The sequence below is a fragment of the Equus caballus genome, chromosome 17 (assembly GCF_041296265.1).
Source record: "Equus caballus isolate H_3958 breed thoroughbred chromosome 17, TB-T2T, whole genome shotgun sequence".
Classification (NCBI taxonomy): Eukaryota; Metazoa; Chordata; class Mammalia; order Perissodactyla; family Equidae; genus Equus; species Equus caballus.
Window position 1 is genome coordinate 28,018,703 of NC_091700.1, and position 17,757 is coordinate 28,036,459.

The window sequence follows — 17,757 nt, forward strand, 5'->3', positions numbered from 1 at the left end:
TAATGCCCTCAAATTCCATCCATGTTGTCACAAAGGCAGATTTCATTCTTTTTTATGGCTGAATAATATTCCTAAATATATATATATATATATATACACACACACACACACACATACACCTCATTTTCTTTATCCATTCACCCACTGATGGGCACTTAGGTGGTACCTGTACCTTGGCTATTGTAAATAATGTTGCAGCGAACACAGAGGAGCATGTATCTTTTTAAGTTAGTGTTTTCTGTTTTCTTTGGGTCAATACTCAGAAGTGGAATTGCTAGATCATATGGTAGTTCTATTTTTACTTTTTTTGAGGACATTCCATACTGTTTTCCGTAGTGGCTGCACCAATTTACAGTCCTCTCAACAGCACACAAGGGTTTCCTTTTTTTTCCCACATCCTTGCCAACACTTGTTATCTCTTGTCTTTTGGAAAACAGCCATTGTAACAGGTGTGAGGTGATATCTCATTGTGGTTTTTGTTTGCATTTCCCTGATGATTAGTGCTATTGAGCACCTTTTCATGTACCCACTGGCCATCTGTATATCCTCTTTGGAAAAATATCTACTCAGGTCCTCTGCCCATTTTTTAATCAGATCTTTTTTGCTATTGAGTTGTATGAGTTATATATATATTTTGGATGTTAACCACTTATCAGATATATAATTTCAAATATTTTCTCCCATTCAGTAGATTGCCTTTTCATTTTGTTGATGGAGGACATAACTTTAAAAAATACCAACAGTTAACTATTTTCCTCATCATCTTTATTTTTACTTTGTTTTTAGAGATACAATGCAAAATACATAATACCATCTGTATGGTTGAAATAATAATTATTAAACAAACACCTGTGTAACCTAAACATGTGTTTTCTATAAAGGCAGAATCTAGGTCTTGAACTTGACTGATGTGGAGCTTGCAGGGCAGAGTGGAAAGGGTTTCTGGAACATGTGAATGAACAGTGGTGTGGGGTTAGGGTGGGCAGAGAAAAGGGGGTGGGGTGATGGGCTGCGATTGCTTTGGGGTGCGTGTCTTCAAAGGCCAGAAAAGACATTCAGCAGCAAGGCATGCTGCCAAGAGCAAACAAGGAGCAGCAGACCTGGCCTTCTGCCCTGGCATCTTCTCAGAAATGGGCCTGAATAAGGCACTTAATCTCTTTGAGCCATGCTTTCTTCACCTGTAAAACAGAGCAACGGTAGCGCCTCTTCCTATTCTGTAGGAAAACGAGAAATGTAATTTGCTTAAGCTCTCTGAAAATGGAAGTAGTGTTAAATTTAAATTCTACTGTTTAGTCTTATTTTCTCCCTATGTGATATACTGTTGTTTAATGCTGTATAAAGCTGACTTTTAGAATGCAATAGGTCTTAATTCTTTTGGGGAATTAGGATGGATTTGGGGAAATTTTGTCCACCTCTCCAAATATCTGGTGTGTATTAGCTGGGGAGCAGCCGTGGTGGTGATTCGTGAGAGGCAAAACAGCTGTCGAGACGGAAGTCTGGCTTTGAACTTTTCAACAGACTGCAAACACACCCCTCGCTTGCTTTAGAAAGGGCTCCACTTACTCTAACATGGCAGTTTCTATTTTAAACACAGTCGTGAGACACTTGGTTGGTTTTGCTATTGAAGAGCTGTTTGTTCTTATCCCACCAGCCGTCTTGGATGTGCGTCTCCATGGTCTCTGCCTTCAGCTGAAGGGAGGGAGATCCCAGCTCACCTCTTTGGCAGCCATTTTGTTGGGTTTAACACGCCCCTTAATTATATTCCCAGTTTCACAATTAAAAAGGGAGTATCTATAAAAGAAAAAGAAGACATTGCAACTCTAGCTTGTTGTTTTTTACATTCTAGGAACAAGTTAGTGACACATATATAGTTTTAGTGCCTTTCTGAGCCAAGATTTAGAGTAACTTCCATGGGTTTCCATCTCAGTCTAGCTGAGCGCAGCCATACCTGGTAGTTTAGCAGAGTGGCTAAGACCCTGAGCTTTGGAGTCAGGCTAACCAGGGTAAAATATTGGTATATATCTTTCTGGTTATTTTTCAGAGTGCAAACCCACATAGGCAAAATTAATCCATTTTTTATTTTTATAAAAGTAGCACCGTATTTCATAATTTGTTTAGTAATCTACACTTTTCACTTGCTTTATAATGAAGATTTCTGTATTACTAAATACTAATCTGCAGTTTATGATGTCTGCATAGTATTTTATTGTATGTATTTAACCAGCTCTCTACTGTTTATTTAGATTGATTTCAATTGTTTGCTTTCATAAATACTGCTGCAATTAATAACCTCCTAGATACTACTTAGTGCTTATTTCTGATTATTTCATTAGTATTAAGGACAGACAAAGGAATATTTCCCAAAATGTATGAATATTTTAAAGAGTTTTACTTAAAACTGCAAAGTAACCTTCAGTAGGTTGTCAAGAAAGGAGAAAGAATGATATTTTCTTTTTTCTTTTTCTGAGGAAGATTGGCCCTGAGCTAACATCTGTTGCCAATCTTCCTCTTTTTTTGGCTCGAGGAAGATTCAGCCTCAGCTAACATATGTGCCAATCTTCCTCTATTTTGTATGTGGGTTGCCACCACAGCATGGATGCTGACAAGTGGTGTAGGTCTGAGCCTGGCAACTGAACCTGGGTTGCTGAAGCAGAGTGTGACAAACTTAGCCATTAGGCCATGGGACCAACCCGGAGAATGATATTTTTATGCTTATGGAAATGACATAGGAGAGAGAAAAACTGATGTCTGGTAGAAAGGGCAGAATAATGACAGCAATATCCTTGAGAGGTGGGAGGGTATGGGATCTTAGTGCGCAGACAGGCAAGGGGGGCTGATTTTAAATAGGAACAAGGAGAATCCATCTCTGGTAGTGAGCAGGAAGGTGGAGTATGTGGGAGAAGATGCTGGAAGGTTGGTAGGGTGGTAGTGAGAGTCAGAAGTTCTCTCCTGATTACTTCAATTTTCTTAGAGAAGTAGGAAACGAGGTCATGAGTTTGAGTGAGAGTAGAGGAGAAGACGTTGAAGATTTGAGATGAGAAGATGTAAAATATAACTGATTCTCTTTATTTGTGGATTTCATATTTGTAAATTCATCTGCTTGCTAAAATTAATTGGTAACCCCTAAACCAGTGCTCTCAGTGCTTGCATGGTCATTGGCAGACATGCAATGCTCAGAGCTGTGAAAAATATGAGTTGCCCAACATGCACGTCCCCAGCTGAGGCAGAACAAAGTGATGCTCTTCTTTTCTGTTTCAGCTCTCATACTGTAAACAAGTATCTTTTTTGTGGTCTATTTAGTGCCTCATTTTTGTGCTTTTTATTGGTGATTTTGACATTTAAAATGCCACCTGAGCATAGCGCTAAAGTGCTGTCAAGTGTTCCTAAGTGCAAGAAGACTGTTATGTGCCTTGTGGAGAAAATATGTATGTTAGACAAGTTTCATTCAGGCATGAGTTATAGTGCTATTGTCTGTGCATTCAATGCTAATGAATCCATAATAAGTGTTAAATAAGACGTCTTCAAACAAACACACATAAAACAAGGTTATATACTGATTGGTTGATGCAAATATTGTGGCCAGAGGCTCCCGGTAACCTAACTCTGTATTTCCCCTAGGAGCATGGGTTCAGAATTCATTAATTCACTGTTCGTGCCAACCTTATAGAACATAACTGCAGCAAATAACAAGAGTCAGCTGTACTTGTCTAGAAGAATAGGAGAATGAGTGAACTGGGGAAGTATAATACGATTGTTGGGCAGTCATAAGGTAATGGTCCACCTGACTTTTTAGATCATGAATTTAAAGTAGGATCAATCGGTGTAATTGTTTTCCTCCAGCTCCATTAGCTGCACAGATACAGGTAGGGAGGATGCAGAGAGTTGGTTTTAACTAGGATCGTGATTTTGCCAAGTGAGGATGGTGAAGATAGGGAGATTGAGACTGTGTGCAAGGAAGTGGTTATGATATTGCCCTTATGGTTTATGTCTTAGTGTGTATGTGTGTGTGTGTGTATAATATAAATTTATATATGTGTATATATATAAATAAATTTTTTTGTTAGTGTGGAGGGAGACAAGCATGTCTTTTTTTGATATTTAAATGAGTTTTTAAACCTTATTTCTCTGGCATCCCTCCATAAGAATAAGTCTCCTAAGACACGTAAACTATAACCCATGTCATTGATTAATAGAGACTAGAATTTGATGGCATCTACTGATGGGCAACCAACTTTCATTGCTTACTTTGTACTCACTGAGCACTTCCGAGAAAATGAGGCCCCATACAGATTTATCTCTTTTTCAATGTGGAATTCAAGATTTTAAGGCTTCTGTCATCAGTTTATCAGGATTAGAATCCACGCTCCACCAAATAGTAGCAAGATAACCTCTTTAAACATCAGTTTTCTTATCTAGAGATAATGTTAGTATTTTCCTCATTGGGTTGTGTAAATTTAATGGATGATATTTATAAAGTGCTTTAGAATTAGTGCCAAATACATAGTATGTACCCACAAAACTATTTGTTGTTGTGATTATTATCATAACATTAGGAGGGTGGTCAATAGTTTGGGATGTAGGAAGTGGTGGCTGCCAGTTTTTACTTTGGACAATAAGGATTACACTCAACTGGAGAAGAATGAGTCTTGGTTCAGATTTTGGACACATCTCACCAGGTTCACAAATGAGGCCACACAGTATCTCAGTATCACAAAGAAATGAGATGCCAGAAGAAGGGATATCTTCATAGTGCATGTACATGTGGCTGTTGGCCTAGGACCCTGGGCCAGATCCCAGGCTATTTGTTGGGTCAGTCTGTGGAAGAGATACAGAAAGGGAAGAAAAGAGAGTCTCAGTAGCTGGATGGAGAGGCTAGTCTGTGGAACAAGTGTCCACAGAAATCTTTTGCTAGAAGGGAGGTGATAAGTCACAAATTAAGGTAGGGCAGTTGAAGCTAGAAAACTAGGACACGACACGTCACTAAACCAAGATTACCAAGAAGCTAAAGAGAGCTGAGTGGGTTGGGGAAAGAAAGATGATCAGTATGAGTCAGTGGAAATGGAATGCGATGTGGATAAGGATAAGGACTGGTTGCAATCAATCTCATGGCCTCCGAGATTCAGTGGAGAAGGACTTCCCTTCCTCTTGCATGGGATTTGGTACTATCACCACTGGACTGGAGGTAGGTGGTTAAAATGGAGGGACCTAGTTGGGTGCTAGCAGGTACTGGTCCAAGATGTTAGGGGGCAGCCTTGATTTAAAATCCACCCTCTCTTCTGCAGAGTAACTTGGCAATACTTTATAGACTGTATCTCCCAAGTTTTGTTACTGAAAATCATAATGTTTTTAATATACCCTTGGGATGATCAGCAAAATTAAGGTGAAGAGATTTTAAATCTCCTTCTAGCTAGTCAGGAAGAGTTTCATGGAGAAAGTGAGAGGCGGAAAGAATTTAGTAAAGAAAAGGGAGATAGATGGGTTTCTGAAAGAGAACTCTGGTCCAGGTGTGAAGAAAGGTCTCGGAGAAGATTGGGGACAAGAATTGAGGGAAGAGAATAAAGATGGAGCCAGGTGGTGCTTGGCAGCCCAAAAGTTGTCAAATTGGGATTAGGAACTACCAAGGGAAGACAGGGAGGGGCTGGCAGCCCACAGGGGACATTAAGAACTGTAATGCTGGGATTGGATCTGTGGGGTGGAGGTAGAGGAAGCTGTGAGACGGAGAGAAATTTGACCCATGCCTTAGGCTGGAGTATGTGAGACTGTTAATAAATAATATCTTTCTTAATCTCATGAACAAATGAAGGCAAAGAGGGGCAGCTCTCCCAGCGGGGCCACCAGGAGTCTGGTTGAGGCCTGAGCCTCAGGGTGCAGTTGAAGAGTCTCTGACCTGTCCAGCAGAAACACTGTTCATTGTTAAGACAACGTACTCTACAGAATGCAGATTCTTAGACGGCCAAAGAGAAATCCTCTCCTTTATTTTGTCATTAACTTTGCATTATACAATATTTGAAGTGTACAAAACAATATATGTAAGTTATGAAGAAAAATGCATGCACGAATAATGGTGTGATGATAACTATAAGATTACTAACACCATTTAAATTGCCTAGGCTCCTCCTGGAGTCCATTCATCTTCGCGCTGAGGCATTGGCTCTGCTCCTCTCAACATGACGCTTCCTTCATCAAGTCCAAAGCAGCCGCTCCAGTTTTCTGTGTCCCAGCCATGGCGTAGGGGGAAGAGAATCTGAAGTCTTTTAAGAGATGGCTTGGAAGTTGCACAAATCACTTTATCTCACATTCTGCTGCCAGAATTTAGTCATCTAGACACACCTATCTGCAAAGACTAGGGAAATCTACTCTAGCTGGGTAGCCATGTGTCCAGCTAATACTTGGGAAGGTTTTATTAGTAAAAGGAAGAATAGGCATATGGACACTGGAGGACCATTCTCAGCCAGTTACTGACATATGGTGTATTCACACGTTCAGCTTTACAAGGCAATGCCAAATTGTTTTTCAGAGTCATTAAATCAATTTACACTGACCAGCAGGGGATAAAATTTCCATTAATTCACATCCTCAACAATAGTTGTTATTGTCAGATGTCTCATTTTTTCAATCAGTTTAACAGGTGTAAAATGATATTTCATTATGATCTTAAGTTGCATTTCCTTGATCAATAATGACGTTGAGCATCTATTGTCTGTTAGTATTTTCTTTTCAGTGAAATAAATACCCGTTCAAATCTTTTGTCCATTCCACCCCCCATTGGATTGATTATCCCTTTTATTCATTTTTGGGAGGTTTGTAGATTTTTGTATAAAATTCTGAATACTGACCATTTGTCAATTATATGTGTTGTAAATAATCTTTTTGCTTTTCTGGCCTGACTTTTCACTTTATGATGTCTTTTGTTTAACATGAGTTCTTAATTTTTTTTCAATTTTTTATTGAGCTCATAATAGTTTACATCAATGTGAGATTTCAGTTGTACATTGTTTCTTGACTGTCACCACATAAGTGCTCCCCTTCCCCCCCCGTGCCCACCCCTCACTGCCCTTCCCCTGGTAACCACTGAACTGTTTTCTTTGTCCATGTATTTGTTTATATTCCACATATGAGTGAAATCACCTGGGGTTTGTCTTTCTCAGACTGGCCTATTTCACTTAGCATAATTCCCTTCCACGTTATTGCAAATGGGATGAATTTTTTGTTTTTTCTGGCTGAGTAGTATTCCATTGTATATGTGTATATACTACATCTTTATCCATTCATCAGTCAATGGGCACTTGGATTGTTTACATGTCTTGGCTATTGTGAATCATGCTGCAATGAACATAGGGGTGTATACGTTACTCTGGATTGTTAATTTCAAATTGTTTGGGTAGATACTGTGTCATATGGTGTTTCTATTTTTAGGTTTTTGAGAAATCTCCATACTGTTTCCCATAGTGGCTGCACCAGTTTGCATTTCCACTAGCACTCCACAAGGGTTCCCTTCTCTCCACACCCTCTCCAACATTTGTTATTTTTAGTCTTAGTGATTATAGCCATTTTAACATGTGTAAGGTGGTATCTTAGTGTAGTTTTGATTTGTATAGCCCTGATGATTAGTGATGTTGAACATCTTTTCATGTGTTTGTTGGCCATCTGTATATCTTCTTTGGAAAAATGTCTGTTCATCTCCTCTGCCCATTTTTTGACCGGGTTGTTAGTTTTTTACTGTCAGTTGTGCGAGTTCCTTAAATATTATGAAGATTAACCTCTTGTCAGATATATGATTTGCAAATATTTTCTCGGAGTTGGTGGGTTGTCTCTTTGTTTTGATTCTGGTTTCTTTTGCCTTGCAGAAGCTCTTTAGTCTGATGAATTCCTACTTGCTTATTTTTTCTTTTGTTTCCCTTGTCTGAGAGGACATGGTATTTGAAAAGATCCTTTTTAGTTCGATATCAAAGAGTGTACTACCGATATTGTCTTCCAGGAGTTTTATAGTTTCAGGATGTATCTTCAAGTCTTTGATCCATTTTGAGTTTATTTTTCTGTGTGGCCTGAAATAGTGGTCTACCTTCATTCTTTTGCCTGTGGCTGTCCAGTTTTCCCAACACCATTTCTTGAAGAGACTCTCTTTACTCCATTGTATGTTCTTGGCAACTTTGTCGAAGATTAGCTGTCTGCAGATGTGTGGTTTTATTTATGGGCTTTCAGCTCTGTTCCATTGATCTATGTGCCTGTTTTTGTACCAGTACCATGCTGTTTTGAACACTATGGATTTTCAGTACATTTTGAAGTCAGGGATTGTGATACCTCCCGCTTTGTTCTTTTTTTCTCAGGATTGCCTTAGCAATCCGGGGTCTTTGGTTGCCCCATATGAATTTTAGGGTTCTTTGCTCTATTTCCGTGAAGAATGTCGTTGGTATTCTGATTGGGATTGCATTCTGATCTGTAGATTGCTTTGGGTAGTATGGACATTTTAACTAAGTTTATTCTTCCAATCCATGAGAAAGGAATCTCTTTCCATCTCTTTATGTCATTATCAATTTCTTTCAGTAATGTCTTATAGTTTTCATTGGATAAGTCCTTCACTTCCTTGGTTAAATTTATTCCTCTTATTCTTTTAGTTGTGATTGCAAATGGAATTGTATTCTTGAGTTCTCTTTCTTTAAGTTCGTTATTGAAGTATAGAAAAGCAGCTGATTTTTCTAAGTTGATTCTGTACCCTGAAACTTTACTGTAGTTGTTAATTATTTCTGTTAGTTTTCTGGTGGATTTTTTATGGTTTTCTATATGTAAGATCATGTCATCTGCAAACAGCGAGAGTTTCACTTCTTCACTCCCTACTTGGATTCGTTTTATTCCTTTCTCTTGCCTAATTTCTCTGGCCAAAACCTCCAGTACTGTGTTGTATAAGAGTGGTGATAGTGGGCACCCAGTCTTGTTCCTGTTCTCAGGGGGATGGCGTTCAGTTTTTGCCCATTGAGTATGATGTTGGCTGTGGGTTTGTTATATATGGTGTTTATTATGTTGAGGCAATTTCCTTCTATCCCCATTTTGTTAAGAGTTTTTATCATAAATGGCTGTTGGATCTTGTCAAATGCCTTCTCTGCATCTATTGAGATGATCATGTGGTTTTTATTCCTCAATTTGTTGATGTGGTGTATCACGTTGATTGATTTGCAGATATTGAACCATCCCTGTGTCTCTGGTATGAATCCCACTTGATCATGATGTATGATCCTTTTGATGTATTGCTGAATTCAGGTTGCCAAAATTTTGTTGAGGATTTTTGTGTCTACGTTCATCAGCGATGTTGGCCTGTAGTTCTCCTTTTTTGTACTGTCCTTTTCAGGCTTTGGTATCAGAGTGATGTTGGCTTCATAGAATGTATTAGGAAGTGTTCTATCCTCCCTAATTTTTTGCAATAGCTTGAGAAGGATGAGTATTAATTCCTCTCTGAAAGTTTGGTAAAATTCCCCAGGAAAGCCGTCTGGTCCTGGGGTTTTATTCTTTGGGATGCTTTTGATTACTGTTAATTACTGAATCTATTCAAATTGTCTGTTTCTTCTTGACTCAGCTTTGGGAGGTTGTAAGAGTCTAAGAATTTATCCATTTCCTCTAGGTTATCCATTTTGTTGGCATATAGTTTTCTGTAGTATTCTCTTATAATCCATTGTATTTCTGCAGAGTCTGTTGTTATTTCTCCTCTTTCATTTCTGATTTTCTTTATCTGAGCTTTCTCTTTTTTTTTTTTCTTTTCAAGTCTGGCTAGGGGTTTGTCAATTTTTTTTATCTTCTCAAAGAACCAGCTGTTTGTTTCATTGATCCCTTCTACTGCCTTTTTTGTTTCAATAGCATTTATTTCTGCTCTGATTTTTATTATTTCTCTCCTTCTGACTTTGGGCTTTGTTTGTTCTTATTTTTCTAATTGGGTTAGGTGTAATTTGAGATTGCTTATTTGGGATTTTTCTTGTTTGTTAAGGTGTGCCTATATTGTGATGAATTTCCCTCTTAATACAGCTTTTGCTGCATCCCATATGAGTTGATGTGGTATGTTATCATTTTCATTTGTCTCCAGATATTTTTTGATTTCTCCTTTAATTTTTTCAATGATCCATTTCTTGTTCAATAGCATGTTGTTTAGTCTCCACATCTTTGTCCCTTTCTCCGCTTTTTTCTTGTAATTAATTTCTAGCTCCATAGCATTATGATAGGGAAAGATACTTGTTATTATTTCAATTTTTAAAAATGTACTGAGGCTTGCCTTGTTTCCCAACATATGGTCTATCCTTGAGAATGTTCCATGTGCACTTGAGAAGAATGTGTACTCTGCTGTTTTTGGATGGAGTGTTCTAAATATGCCTATTAAGTCTAACTGGTTTAGCTTTTCATTTAATTCACTGTTTCCTTCTTGATTTTCTGTCTGGATGATCTATCCTTTATGTGAGTGGGGTGTTGAGGTCCCCTACTGTTATTGTGTTATTTTTAATACCTTCTTTTAGGTTTGTTTATAATTGCTTTATGAACTTTGGTGCTCCTGTGTTGGGTGAATAGCTGTTTATAAGCATTATTTTCTCCTTGATGGAGTGTCGCTTTGATCATTTTATACTGCCCCTCTTTGTCTCTATTTGCCTGTCTTATCTTGAAGTCTACTTTGTCTGATATAAGTATTACAACACCTGCTTTCTTTTGTTTGCCATTAACTTAGAGTATCATCTTCCACCCCTTCACTCTGAACCTGTGTTTGTCACTGGAGCTGAGATGTGTTTCCTGGAGGCAGCAAATTGTTGGGTCTTGTCTTTAATCCATCTCTCCACCCTGTGTCTTTTCATTGTAGAATTCAATCCATTTACATTTAGGGTGATTATTGATGTATGAGGGCTTAATGCTGTCCTTGTATCACTCATTTTCCGATTTTCCTGCATTTCCTTTGTTTCTTGTCCTGTGTGTTTTGGTCTACCAATTGAGTTATGTAGTTTTTTATGGTGTGTTTCTTTGTTTTTTCCTTATTCATTTTTTGTGTCTCTGTTCTGCTTTTTTGTTTAGTGGTTACCCTGAGGTTTGTATTCAGAATCTTCTGTATAAGATAGTCTATTTACTGATGGCCTCTTATTTCCTTAGTCTAAACCAATTCAGTCCCTTTCCTCCTCCCCTCCTAAGTTGTTTTTCTCACATCTTATTCCAACTTGTGTTGTGAGTTGGTGGTTAAAGTGACAAGATTGTCTTTGTTTTTCGTGTTTTCCTTCCCTTTAGCCTAATGCTATAGTTGCATATTTGCTATCCTATTCTGATTCTGTCTATCTATTTATCTCCTTACTTTATGTTTTGTGTCCCCTTTCTCCCTTTTTTTCTTCTTTCAGGTATGAGGGTCTTCTTGAGTAGTACTTGTAGGGGGGTTCTCGGGGCTACGAGTCCCTTAGCTTTTGTTTGTCTGGGAAAGACTTAATTTCTCCCTCATATCTGAAGGATATTTTTTGCTGGATAGAGTATTCTTGGCTGAAGATTCTTATCTTTTAAAGTTTTGAATATGTCATTCCATTCTCTCCTAGCTTGTAAGGTTTCTGCAGAGAAATCCGCTGAAAGCCTGATTGGGGTTCCTTTGTAGGTTATTTTCTTCTGCCTTGCTGCCCTGAGTATTCTTTCTTTGTCATTAATTTTTACCAGTTTTACTACTATGTGCCTTGCAGTAGGTCTTTTTACATTGACAAATCTAGGAGATCTGGAAGCTTCTTCCACACATATTTCCCTCTCTTTCCCTAGATTTGTGAAGTTCTCTGCTATTATTTCTTTGAACCTATTTTCTGCTCCATTCTGCTTCTCTTCACCTTCTTGAATACCTATAATTCTTATGTTGCATATTTCTTGGAGACTTTCTTCATTTCTTTTTAGTCTTAGTTCTCTCTCCTCCTCTGTCTGGAGCATTTCAACATCTCTATCTTTGACTATGCTGATACACTCCTCTCTGATGTCCACTCGAGCATCCAGGGAATCTGTACTTTGTTTTATCTCTTCCATTGTTTCTTTCATCTCTAATATTTCTGACTGATTCTTCTTTGTAGTTTCAGTGTCTTTTGTGAAGTAGCTCCTGAACTCGTTGAATTGTTTCTCTACATTCTCTTTTACCTCATTGAGTTTTTTGGTGATAGCTATTTTGAATTCATTGTCATTTAATTTACGTATTTCTGTATCCTCAGGACTGAGTTCTGGGTGCTTGAATTTTCTTTCTAGTCTGGAGGTTTGATGTAGTGTCTGATGCTGGAAGGACGGGGCTTTCCCACTGTGATATTATTCAGTTGCAGTTGCCAGCTATCACCACTGGGTGGGGGTCAAGAGCCACGTATTCTGAGCCCTCTGCCTTCAGCCGAGATGGCGCGGGGTGGGTGGGGGGAGGGGCAGTTTCTCCTGTGTACACTCCAGGGTTTCTTGATCAGCTCTCACTATCTTGTCTCCTGGGGTGTTGGCTTGATGAGGTCACCCTCCATGAAAGCTTTCACCCCGTTAGAGGGCTTCCCTCTAGGCTGCAAGGGCCCATGGGAGTCCTGGGTGATCCCACAACCAAGTGACCCCTGCCCTGCTCCTTCCCTCATGGAGTCTCCTGCAGCAGCGACTGCAGTTTTTAGGGGAGGGAGAGAAGTTCTCTCTTACCCCATTCCAGCTCCTCCGAGGGGGGCTCCAGCCTCTCCGCCCTCCATTGTGTGGCTGCGTGTTTCTCTGAGGGTTTTGTGTTGTTAGAATGTCTTCTGTTGGAGTATGGATGTCCCTTTTTGTTGTATGTTGGAGGGGAAGTTCACTCCACCATGATGCTGATGTCAACTCCATGAGTTCTTAATTTTAACATCAGAATTTTGAATCTTTTATACTTAGAGCTTTACTGTCTTGTTTAAGATGCATCCCCCTACTCCAAGGTTGTAAAAATCCTCTTTTGTTTTCTTCTAAAAGTTTTAAAGTTTTATTTTACATAGTTAAATTTTAAAAATACCTAGACTCTATTTCACGTATCATGTGAGGTAGGGATCCAATTTGGCCTGTCTTTTCCTACAGATGTGTAATGCCACCTCTATTACTTAAGTTTCTGTATAGATGTGTGTCTTTCTATGCGCTCTTCTTAGCTCCACTGAACAATCTGCTTTTTTTTTCTTTTTGTGAGGAAGATTGGCCCTGAGCTAACATCTGTTGCCAATCTTCCTCTTTTTTTTTCTTCCCAAAGCCCCAGTACACAGTTGTGTATCCTATTTGTAAGTCATTCTGGTTCTTCTATGTGGGATGCCACCACAGCATGGCTTGATGAGCAGTGTGTAGGTCCGCACCCAGAATCCCAACTGGCAAGCCCCATGCCACTGAAGTGGAGCATGTGAACTAAAGCACTTGGCCATGGGGCTGGCCCCTTGAAGAATGTTTTAATTACTAAAGGCTTATAATAAGTTTTGAGATTTGATAGTTCAAGTCCCCTCATCATCTTCTTCTGCCCATTTTCTTGTTTTTTTTCCTTTCAATATAGATTTTTAACTAAATTGTCGAATTCCTCTAAGAAAATGCCAGTTTGGATTTTGACAAGCATTGTAAATAATGTATAGGTAAATTGATGCAAATTGATATCTTTATAATATTTACAAATTTAGAATCTTTTCAATAATACTGTTGTCTTTACAACATTGAGTCTTTCTATCCATTAACAATGGTGTATCTTTCTGTTTATTTAATTCATCTTTAATGTCTTTCAATAACATTTTAAAATGTTCTCTAAGAAGGTCTTGCACATAGTTTGCAAAATTTATTCCAAGTTACCCTTTCTTTGCCATTAAATTGGTTTCTCTCTTGAAACTACAATTTCTAACATGTTTTATAGAAATTGTGTGTGGAAATGACTTTTGAATAGTAATTTTACATCTCAAACTTGGTTGCTTCTATTATTGATTATTATAATTTGTAGGTTATTTGGGGTTTACTATGTAGACAATCTGGTGTGAATAATGACAATTTTATTTCCCCCTTTCTAATCGTTATATTCTTTATTTCTTTTTCTTGATTTAGTGCTCTGTCCAGGACCACCAGAACAATGTGGAACGGACACAGTGGTAGTGGGTAACATTCTTTCACACTTTATTTTTAAGGGCATGCTTCCAATATTTCACCTTTATGTTTTTTGGTGTAGGTTTTGGATAGATAACCTTAATCATATTAAGAGAGTTCCCTTCTATTTTTTACTGTGCCTTTGCCATGAGGTTTTTTAAAATTATAAATGGGTGTGGAATTTTATCAATGCTCTTTGTGCTCTTATTGAGGTGTTTGTACATTTTCCTTCTATATTAATGTGATGAATTACATTTAGAGATTTTTCTAATGGTAACCACTCCTGCATGTCTAGAATAAGCCCAATGTGGTCAGAGTGTAGTTTTTGTTCTTTACATGTTACTGGATTTAGTATGCTTTTATCATGTCTAGGATTTCTTTTTCATGTAGATAAATGAGTGATATTGTTCTATAATTTGTTTTAATTTTATGGTCCTTGTCTGATTTTGGTGTTACAGTGGTACTGGCTTCAGAAATGAATTGAAGAGTGTCCTTCTACTTTTCTGCTCTCTGGAAAATTTTATACCATAAACCACAAGAAATTACTGTTCTTGTAGATAATAATGAAAGTTGTGGAGCTTTGGGAAAAAATAAGTTTTAGCCAATACATATGTACCATTACATTGACATATTAAGTACTATATTCAACTTTTTTAAATTGGATGGTTTTATGTAGCATAAACTGTTCCAAAGTCCTCCAACTTACTATTTCTTAATTGGGAAAGGTTTTGTTTTTTAGAGCTCCAGATAAGGAAAGTGGTAGTAGTCCACTGGAGAAAGTTCCAATGAGTATGCTAAGGGCAACATAATGATGTTGTTAGTTGTTTTACCTGGATTTTACAGACCACATGAGTCACCAGAATCTTCTCTAGTTGCAGTGATGTTCTGTGCATATTTGTGTACTTTAACAGTATCCAGCTCCTGTCCAGATTGCTTTTGACTGTTGTACAGTTTCTATTTTCTTTGTCAAAGACTTTGGTCCTTTCCAAAATGGGTCTCAGTTTTTGAACACCCATCAGTGTGCCCACTTCTCCAATTTTTTCACATTTTCTGTTGTAGCCAAGTGTTGATATACTACTGAGATACTTACTATCCTTAAGTTTGCTACAAATCTTTGAATTATTGTTTCTGGGTTAGCTTTTAATTAATTGATTTTTATTTAAAACACATTTGAATCTCTCTTGAGATTCAATTTTGAAAATCAGATTCCCAGAACAAAATTTTTGAACTATCATTCAGTAATCCTTTTACTAGAGAGCTTTTCTATTGGCCTGATGATGCTTCTGTTTGCTTCAGGTGTATGATGTTCCAATGTAAACTGATATAAAAAATGATTTCCATTTCTTTCACAGATGTTATTGTTTACTTCTGTGGAAAAGTAAAGTAAAAAATCAACTCAATAACCAAGCAAAATTAAGGAGCACAGTACCATTGTAAATTCTGAGTAGCACAAATGGAATCATATTTACAGCCAATTTACAACTTTGTAGTTTACAAATTTACAACTGACCTAATATTGACATTTCATGTGGTACACTCTATTATATGATTGGAATAATCTGTTTCTTAAAAGTTTGGTAGAACTTGCCCATAAAACCATAGTAGGTTATACACACACAATGAGTGAAAATTAAATAAGGTCTGTAACCTCATTAATAGTATTGTGCCAATGTGAATTTACTGGTTTTGATTTTGTACTACAGTTATAAAAGGCGCCACCATTAGGGAAAGATGGGTTCCAGTCTATTCTTTTGTGCACCTTCTTGTAAGTCTACAATTATTTCATAATAAGAAGTTAAAAAGGAAACATATGAGCCTGTTGTTTACTACTTTTATTTATTTTACAATTTTTTGTCAGACAGATAGAGAGCATGTAGCATGTACTTTTCAGTCCATCTCATTGTTGCTCACCTTAACTAGAAATGGAATTCCTTACAAGGCCTCTGTCAATGAAGCAGTTTTCACACCTTTCTCAGACTTTGCTCTACAGAATTTGACCTCTGAGATAGTAAGAATCATGGGTATTAATGTCTGTTGGCTAAAACAAAAATCCCAGGGAGGTTACCTACAGTTCTCTGTCATCCATCTTAACTCTGTGTTAGCATAAATAATCTAGGCTATTAAAGTGACAACGATGGATGGTGTCGTCTACTTAGTGATGTCCAGAGAACATCATAAAGGTGACACTTTAACCCATTGGCAAGAGGTAATAATTGGAGCGTTATTGTAGCAAATTCTCTTACAAGCTTTGCGTTCTTAGGTTTCTAATACTAATTTAAAATTGCTTTGATTCATTTGGCCTCATAGCTTCACAATTCCATTTCCAATCCTTGGAGTTTCAAAGATTATTCTGTGCTTTACCTTGAAAGTACTCCCTCTGCTCCCGGTTGTAGAGGCATCTTTGTAACTTGCTGGAGGAAACCTTTTTGTCATCTCTCCTGTCAGTGTTACACTAAGTGCTCTCAGCCCACCATGTGGCCCTTTGCTTGTCACTTTAATGGATCACTGGGCAGCTGCTACAAAGGGAGTCTATCCAGAAACACCGTGATCAGAGACCACATTCAAGAGAAGCTCAAATAGGAGTGAATAATGTGAGGCTTTTAGCTCTTACTGAATGTCATCCTTTTTAACGTTGATAGTCAAAGGCTTTGGAAAAAAGTCACCTTGTGAAATGACACAGTTCTATCCATCGGTTTTGTTTTGGAGGGATTAAAGGTCCAGTTTCATTTCTGCAGTTTATTAGGAAAACTAATAACTAGATATTTAAACTCATTGGACTACTTTCAATTTGAAAAGTCTATTTCTAATATTCTAAAGTTAAAATGGCAGAAATATTCTTACATGCTTTGTAATTTCCTTTTCTGCTATAGGCTTTCATGGATGCCTCAGGCTGCTCAACCATATGTATGTGCCTGTGAAATCTTTGCCCTGAAGAGATCCGCCACAATGAATGGAGAAGACATCCAAGCACCAGTGGGTATTTTATGTTGCCAGAGGTCTCTGAGGCAGAGAGAATGAGCATGCTTTCCTGTGCCTTTGTGCAGGGGAAAGCGGTAAGAGGAAAAGTAAACACGGGAACAGCATTGTGTTCTGAGATAGTCGCTGCCCCTCTGATCTCAAGCCTTTTCCGTACAAAGCAGGCGCTAACCTAATCTTTGTTTCTTCAATCGTCCACCAAGGTTTTTTGAATTTTTCCTTTTCTTCCTATAGACACTCTCTCCTTAGGTTCCTAGGAAGCAGGCTGCTTGGTGGAAGAAAAGTGAGTCATTTCCTCCTGTAGGGAGCATTTCAAATAAATTATTATTTTTTTTAGTGCTGTCATTTACTTCATTAAACATTGATTTTGTCTAAGTTAATATTAGGAAAAAGAACTCTACTTGTTTTCAAATATTCCCTACCTTTATCCTGTAAATACATTATTGTATTTCCAGTGACTCAACCTTGAGAAATAGGTGACATTTCATAGACAGGTAAACCAGTGCTCACAGAAGACCAGGGTCCTTACGTTAAATTGACAAAGCACTAGGTTCTCGGGTCCCATTCCCACCCTTGAATCGACCTGCATCATCTCTAGCCTCTCAACTTTGAGGTTAAAGGGATTTCTAATGACCTTTCTTCCTGAATCTCTTACTTGAGAGGGCAGTCATTTAAAGTTGAGAAAGTATAGAGTAGAATCCTGGCTGACTTTTAAGAGTG

At 37.9% G+C, this 17,757-nt stretch overlaps 1 long non-coding RNA gene across 1 annotated transcript in view; it reads left to right on the plus strand.

The window, feature by feature from the left end:
* The window catches only part of LOC111768674 (uncharacterized), a 39,221-nt gene extending 21,848 nt beyond the window's left edge, over positions 1-17,373 (plus strand). Inside the window, exons 2-3 of the long non-coding RNA XR_011427938.1 lie at positions 14,023-14,069; positions 16,932-17,373. This is a non-coding gene — a long non-coding RNA (uncharacterized lncRNA). The remainder of the gene's footprint in view (positions 1-14,022; positions 14,070-16,931) is intronic.
* The last annotated feature ends 384 nt before the right edge of the window (positions 17,374-17,757 follow it).